At 42.0% G+C, this 8,241-nt stretch overlaps 2 long non-coding RNA genes across 3 annotated transcripts; one reads left to right on the top strand and one right to left on the bottom strand.

Moving 5' to 3' along the window:
• The first annotated feature begins 462 nt into the window (after positions 1–462).
• LOC127305786 (uncharacterized) lies at positions 463–3,846 on the top strand. 2 transcript variants are annotated; one of them, XR_007854160.2, is made up of 5 exons: positions 463–929; positions 1,047–1,095; positions 1,346–1,552; positions 2,880–3,035; positions 3,515–3,846. It is a non-coding gene; the product is annotated as an uncharacterized lncRNA (long non-coding RNA). The 2 variants fall into 2 exon arrangements; XR_007854159.2 differs by having other exon boundaries at positions 479–929; positions 2,877–3,035.
• A 375-nt stretch (positions 3,847–4,221) lies between these two features.
• Positions 4,222–7,550, bottom strand: LOC127305784 (uncharacterized). Its single transcript, XR_007854158.2, has 5 exons — positions 7,050–7,550; positions 6,870–6,978; positions 5,597–5,690; positions 5,153–5,199; positions 4,222–4,809 (listed from the first exon to the last, which is right to left on the bottom strand). It is a non-coding gene; the product is annotated as an uncharacterized lncRNA (long non-coding RNA).
• Positions 7,551–8,241: the final 691 nt, after the last annotated feature.

Raw genomic sequence — 8,241 nt, 5'->3', positions numbered from 1 at the left:
AAAGAGATAGAAGGAAGTAGGTCGCCGGATTGGTTCTGTTGGGATGCTCCGGATGGGAAAGAGAAAAGCCAGGGAAGAGAGAGGCATGGGTCATATTTTAGGGTTAGGGTTTCATTTCAAAAATTGTTTTCCTTCTCTTTTAAAACTTTTTTGCAATATATTGGAAACCAGAAAAACAAAAGTTTAGATTTTGAATTAAGAGGTGAAGAAAGAGCGATAAAACAAATAGTTTAGGGTTCATGAAAATAATTTTATTTTATTTATCAAAACCATATTTATGATGTATGCATGATGATGACGTCAAAAAGACCGCGGAATATATATATATATATATATATATATAGAGATGCGCTATTTGACTCCCTGGGGGCAGAATATTATTCTGCACCCCGGTCGGCCTACGCACGAGCGGCTCCATCTGCCCCGCGCGGAGCGCTCCACCAGTTTAGCGGGCACGAGCCCGTTTTACGTGTGATGTAAATTTACAACACCGTACTGTCTCCCATAATTTTTTTTTGGCAGGGACCGTTTCTTACTCGGGGTCGTGGGTTTGGGAGCTAGCCCACTGCCCAGCCGCACCTCCTTTTCCTCTTGGGTTCCTAATGGAGTGCGTCGACGGTGAGCGGTTGGGGAATCGAAGTTTGCACAGCGGCGAGAGGATGCGCGGACGGCGGCGAGAGGTGGGCGGGCTCAGTAGCGAAGTGAGCGACGGCTGCGCTGACCCTGTCCTAGATAGCGTCGGCGGCGGCAGCAGGTGAAATCAGCAGCCTTGTGGTCGGTCGTCCGAAGCGGCTGTTGGATGGCAGCAGGTGAAATGGCGGTTTGGTGTGATTGGCTTCAACAGAACCGATTCCCATTGGAGTGGAAGGGGACGAGCGGCTGTTGGATGGCGGCAACTGGTGACTTCGGCAGCCTCACCCTCGGATTAGGTGCGTACTATCGATCCCCTTACAAGCTACATGAAGCTTTGCTTGTTTTCAATCGGCGTCCACGAATTTAGTTATGGCCTACGCAAGATCTGATATGTGCCCCTTCTCTTATGTCAGCCCAAGACTGAATTTTTTTTCAGCAATGATGTGGGGATCTGTCCGCTAGGTAAGATTAGATGTCAGGGAAAAATCAGAAACAACTTTTGTCTCCAGATTAGACCTACGGCTGCCTCAAATCCTGCTACTATTCTTTATATATGCGTCTTCCCATAAAATAGAGCTACTTATCCTGTTGTGTGTGTCTATGATTCTTGATTCCTCAGGTTGAGCTTAATTTTTGTTTGTTCTGGACCCAATCAGATGTTCACTATTAGACTAAGCAATACAAGATTCAGATGATAAACAGATCTATGTAGGTTTCATGTCATCTCGGGGCAATGCTGCCATTGCAGTGTGGCGGTGTCAGCAGCCTGGTTCGTCCACGCGGTGGGTGGTGGCTGAGGGTAGCCTCGGCATTGGCACATCGGGTGGTTCCTGCGGGATGCATCATGGTGAGCAGCAGGCCCCCTGAGCCGTGTTGTGGGTCGATTCATGGCCAGCGCACCCATGGGCTTCAACGTAAGGTACGGTAGCTGGCCATTCCGTTCTCTGTAAGTTTTTTATTTAAATCACCTAGCAGGATGCCAGTTACATAATACTCTTCATAATATGCAAAGAAAACTCTTAACTTTACCCCTGGCCTCTTTCCGGTCAGTTCATCTGGTATAGATGCACTGATTCAGGTTCAAACTACCAACCACTATTCTATCATCCCCATCTTCAACACTTTGCAAATGTCATTTCAGAGGTTAAGCTCTAGGATTGATAGATCATTCCTGTTAGAATGAGTATAACCAATTGTATATTAAACACCTCTGAAAAAATGCGAGAGCCAAGAGAGGCAGGATATGTTTTATTTTTTGCACAGGGATGAGTGAAGTTGGATCTAGAGAGAACAAATAGTAAGTCTAGTGGAACTCGGAAGCACAAACTGTCATGCTTACAATTTGGCCAGAACTGAATCTTTCTTTTCTTCCCGTACTGACTCGGGACAAGGTATTACCTGACAGAGCTATAGAGACTAAGAACCGGAAAAGGTTGTGGGCGACCCAGGCTCCCAACAAGATGAAAATTGTACTCTGGCAGATGATACTTGATTGCCTGCCAACGGGAGAACAATTACAACACAGACACATCTCAACTGAGGATAACTGTGTGTTCTGTGGTCGTGAATCGACCCACAGCATGAAGCACATGTAATGGAGTTGAGAAATAAATGTCCATTCGAGGACAATGCATCCTTAACAATTTACCATGTTGAACAAAGCTCCTCTATTGAAACTGAACACGGTAGCTGTGGTACCGTCCCATTTATACAAGAGACTATGAAAAATTAATCATATTCCGAGAAATCTGATTTTGTAATGATACCCCTTTTATGTCAGACTTGAATGCTTTTTGAAAGTTCTGCGTTAGTACTAGCCATTTCGAGTTGTATAAAATATTACACTACATTCTTGTTAGTCACAAGCTTGTCTTGGACAGGCTCAACCTTAACCCGAACAAGCTGCAACACCTATTTAACTATAGTTGGAGAGTCATGTAGCAGTTTTCCTTGTAAATGGTTTCTGATTACCTGATGCAATTGCTTCACTCTTAGTTCATGTTCACTGCATATTTTTGACTAGCATAACATGCCCTATATAGGATGCTCCTGTTTGATAAGTAACACTAGGTGACTCAGCTACATTTTTTTTTAAAGGGAATATAATTATACCATTCTCATAACTTTATGCTATTTTTCATGTCATAGGCGGATCTTATTGTATATGGTTCAGTAACTCTTATTCTCTTGCTTTTGTGCATGTCGTTTGATGTTCGTGCTACGAATACCACCGCCAACATTAGTAGGCCAATGGTTTTGAGCCACTCAAAGAAATTGTCCAGGTCGAGGAAATCACAGAACAAGGTTGTTCCTTGCGCTAACCCAACGACCGAAGAGCAGCAGGAGAGATAAACATTGAGTTCCAAACTGCTTTATCCTTTCAAGTTCCACCGAAGAAAGAAGTATGTCATATTCTTCTTGAAGTCTTGTTAGCGTCTTTGCTTTACATGAAATTGACCTATGTGACCGAAGTTTGATGGAGCAACTATTACTTGTGCCTTGTATTTATTTTTTATTCCGACTGTATGTCATATTCTTCTTGAAGTCTTGTTAGCGCATTTACTCTACATGAAATTGGCCTATGTGACAGAAGTTTGATGGAGTAGGTATTACTTATGCCTTGTATTTATTTTTTATTCCGACTGTTTGTTATTTTATACCCATTATAAACTCTGGCAGATTTGATCTTATATCCATTGCTTCCCTTGCCATGAGCAAGTGCTCACATGTTGAGCCTTTGGCTCCATCTTTCATGTACAACATGTTGACCTTGATCGTTGGAAAGTCAGCTTTATTGTATCATTAACGCGGTATTTTCATTTAATCCGCTTACTGATCCTTCTAGTCTTGTGAGTTTTCATCAATAGTTTGTGTATTGCAGATAAAGATGAACCAACATAGCTCTCGTGCGTCATCTTACTTGATTTGAATGAAACCAGGCCTTTTACCTGAATCTTTGGAGAAGTTCAGACCCATGAAAATCCATATAAAAAAAAACTAGATTTGAAGCTCCCCTTGTGCATACTCTCCCTAAAGCAAACTGCGCTTATGTATATAGCTGAATATCTTTATTGTGGTGTCCTGTCCATGTAATGTTCTTGCTTATGAAAGCTTCCTTCTATTAGCGTCATCTACCAGATCATATCCGGAATTGTTGTACCGCAAGAATGATCCATGCCACGCACGTGACATTTTTTAATCCACATTTTTTTATGTCCCAGTGTATACCATATTTTATATGGTGTGATGTTGATTTGTGTGATAACATAATATCATTTGGAAGAAATAACCGATGTAATTGGAAGTCCTACTTCCCAGATTTCTTATGTATGCCAATTTTATCTCTCTGTAGCTAGCAGACTATAAAGGTTTTTATTTTTAGAGCTGAAGGGTGCTAGCTAGATCTAGCTACCTTAGTGGTTAAGTATATGCACATGGATGATTGTATGGTCGAAAGATATGCTAATTAGATGAGCTTGCGAATTCCAAATAGTGCACAATGTTTTTTTTTTCATAAGAACTTTTCTTGCATCACTTGCATGGTTAGTAACCTGATTTGATTAATTGTTTGGACAAGGCATACTCAAATTTGGGAAAACATATGTTGTTCTATTGTTCACCGAAGGATTCAGTGCTAACTGAATTGGTTGTCCAGAATGTAAGAATTCCGTAGCAAACACCATAATTTTCACTCAGGTACAACAAAATTCCAGCTTTTGAAAAGAGGGCTTTTAGAGTCACTAATTAAAGTTTGCTTCAGGTCGCTGATTACTCCCAGAGCTTATCTACCCTGAGAAAGACCACACCTAACCAACACAATTATGCCAGTGTCTTGCACGCTAGCTCATGCCGTAGCTTATGTTTTGACCGTCACTAGAATTTTCTCTGCCGCATTGTGATAGTCAGCTAGTCCACAAGGAAGCAGTGCTGAAGAGACTTGTCTAGGGAGCTGATATCTGGTGCATTGTGATAGTCAGCTAGTCCACAAGGAAGCAGTGCTGAAGAGACTTGTCTAGGGAGCTGATATCTGGTACGCTGCTGCTGCAGTCACCGGTAAGAGCCAAGGCGCCACTGCCATTGGGTGCCTGAGGCCTTTGGTGGGGACGGGAGCTCCAGTATCGGCCATTGTACTGCATCTTCCAATCCTCTGCTGCATCCATGTTTCCCGCTGTCAGCCTAACAATTGGATAATATCATCAAAGGGTAAGATCGTTACCCAACCAACAAGCAAAAGGCCGACTCAAACTCGAAATAACAATCTGCAAGTAATTTGTGGCAACTGGGGAAGCAAGTTGCTCGACGATGAGCTTGGATGTGCCGCTATGGCCAAAACTGAACCCGCCATTAAAATTGTTGAAGCCAACAGATAACACACCGAGGGGGCTGTCCATCACATATACCAATTCCTTTATTGGTATCCGGACAGATGTACTCCTTTATTTCTAGTTATCTACATATACCCACTTCCAAATAAAGCAACATAATTAACATTGAGGAAGCATATGTGCTCTTAGTATACCATTTTATGTTGCACCAAAAGCCATCCACCTCCCTCTGTCCGCCCAACTAGACATAAATATTGAGCAAAGTTTAGAAGTAATGTCTCCTACTGCCGAAATGGCGAAATGGAAATGACCAAATAGCATAATGGGTGCGCGATAAATGGAAAAAAGATGTAGATAATAATGCATATGAATCATCAGTGTATTTAACCAAATATTGCGAGAACTGATACTGATGCACACGGGAAGATGTATATTTTCTATAAAATTATCGACACCAGACCATGTGTTAATCAAGAAAATTTAGCTTCTAGTGTATGCTAACAATTTCATTCACATAATGGTAAATCTAAAAAGTATACGTACTACCTGCCAAAAATGAGTGTAGAATAACAGATCAAGCATGCCATCTACCCAAGTATTTAACGAAGAGAAAATTCAGACAAAGAAGCATTGCCCACCTAAAGAGTATTCTGAGTATAGTATGGGATGTAGATGCATCGCAGAGTCCTCAGTGAAATTGGGTGCACATCAGCATGTGTGCTAGTGATCTTGCTGCAACAATAAGGAGAATCAATTAGCACAAGTTACTAGGGATGTTGCTTTATTACAAACAACATAAAATAAGTTCGTTTTCTGAAGGAGCTTACACACAATACAACCAATTTCCACAAATTAGAAGAAAATAAATGGTATAGAGAAAAGTTTGCCATTTTGATTTTGGTCTGTACACCCCCTCTGGATCTGACCAATTTGATACTTCAGTAAAATGATGATATGGATCTACTGTACAGAATCTAAGCCTGGGCAGTAAAGACAGATTATGCTTGTTCAAGAATTTTCAATAAAAGATGCTAAATTTGTAAGCTCAAGTAGAGATTAAAACCCCTCAAAATAGGCAATATCCCCATTCATAAGGTTGGCAGATTCACGTGAATTTAAACCTAGATTATTGAACACTGCAACAATTATTATTTCTCTACATACAGATATTTTTTTGGCTTCTTAACATTCTTTTTTCTAGCTTCTTAACATTCTTTCCCTTGGAATTGAAAGAACCACGACAATGCTTCGAGAAAGGAAGTAGTCCATCAGATTGAATCGGCACAATAACAATATCCTACTATTGTGAACAACAAAAAAGTAGTTCCTTGAGGGGTCCTTTGTTCAATAATAACTTGGTAAACAATTATCTTCCTCACCCAGGGTCACATAATATTCAAGGAGAAGAACCCAAAATTAGAGAGCAATAAATATATCATATACGCCTACTATGTGATTAATGTGGCAAATTGCGACAATCATGGGTGAAGCAGTATCACCAGATATGTATAATCTACTCATAAGCATGCCACTTGCAAAGTTCCAAATCACCACTAACATTACATTACAGCAGGGCAACGAACAGAATTATTAGTGTTGCTGTTAATCTACTCCTAGATATGTATTTGCAATTTCCAACAAGCAGGACAGCAAGACCCTAGAAACTGTATAGCTGCAACTGTAATTAAACAACATGTACCTAAAGATCAATTTTGAAACAATCCTACAGAATCGATGTTATTGCAATATTTAAAAAACAGAACCGCTGATTTGCAGCACAATTACAGAATCGCAGATATTGCCATAGCATCCAGGTATCGGACGGGCCACTGAATAGCAGATAAGATTTGGCTAGTTATCTAAAACTGCTGTCCATGAAACGTTTCTTACAGAGTCGATGATATGCAATACCTATTTAAAATCTGCTTGGGAATTATTTCTTCGTAGGTTCCTTGAAGCTAAGAGAGGATCCACGAAATTGGAGATCGCTCTGGTGGCCAGTTACGCCACCCGCCGTTCCCTGCAAGAATACATGAGCCACCTCACCAAAAAATTACCCCGGAAGATGACGGGAAAGGGAGGACTGCCTACCTTTACAGCAGCGCGGAAGAGAGTTCTGGCAGAGGGCGTCCAGGGACGAGGATTGAGAGGATGCGCGGCGACGACGAGCTCATCATGGGAATACCGCGCTCGCGAGCGAGGCGAATCAGAGGCTGTATGGAGGAAAGCAAATACTTGTGGTGGGCGGCGTAGTCGCTCGTGGACGCGTCGTCGTCAACCGGGCAGAGCGCTCCACGCGCAGCTCCCCACGGCGCCGCATGGGATTCGCGAACGTCAGCGAGGGAGTGGAAGGAATTGAACTGGGGAGCTGGGGTCGACGAGCAGGACGCGAATACGGCGCCGAATCTCCGGGCGGCAGCGGCCGGGAGCTTAAGGTCGCCGGATTTGTGCAGCTACGAGGAGCGCATTGCGGCAGTTTCTGGAAACAGGGTCGAGTGGGGAATGCACGTCCCAATCCCCAGGATAAAGAAACCGACAACCTAATAAACCAGCAAAAATTACAACAGGTGGAGTCTGAGTCTGCCCATGGTGTGAGCCGCATCGGAGTACCGGCTCGGTCGACCGACCCGGGAGCAGAATAAATTATTCTACACCCTGGGTGTTTAATAGAGTTTCTATATATATATATATATATATATATATTTACTTATCGATGCGGCATTTCGCTGAAGAAAATTAAAATCAAATGTGCAATTGTGATGTTGTTTAAAAATATAGGGAACTTAAATTCCAAGTGACACCCAAAGCAAATATTTAAAATCGAATTTGGCATGGAAACTGTATTGACTTAATCTCACCAAATGAACCAATATCAATTCTCGGAAGCCAGACAAGGAATTAATCATGCAACATCTTGCTCCTAAATTTGAGTAACAAAAGTAGCCTTTGATAAGGGTGTTATGTGTTAAGAGATGGCCAGGGGAAAACGCACTTTGATTCTCAGACACAACAGTAGGAACTAGGAAGAATGATTGTCGTTTCATGGTGTGGCATCAATGACAACTTCATGGCTCAATGGGACAATGAGGCCACTGTTGAGGATTGATGGACAAAGGTGGCACTTGAAAAGGGAACAGAGAGGAAGGCCATGGTTTCAATGTTCATGCTTATATCTTGGAAAATTTGAAAAGAGCACAATGTTAAGAGTTTTTTTACACATTGCTTCTCCCGCCACCATTGTGATTGCGTGTATTAAAGAAGAGGCGAAAGCATGGTGCCTTAC

The sequence above is a fragment of the Lolium perenne genome, chromosome 6 (assembly GCF_019359855.2).
Source record: "Lolium perenne isolate Kyuss_39 chromosome 6, Kyuss_2.0, whole genome shotgun sequence".
NCBI classification, from domain to species: Eukaryota; Viridiplantae; Streptophyta; class Magnoliopsida; order Poales; family Poaceae; genus Lolium; species Lolium perenne.
This window is presented reverse-complemented; position numbering and strand designations above follow the sequence as displayed.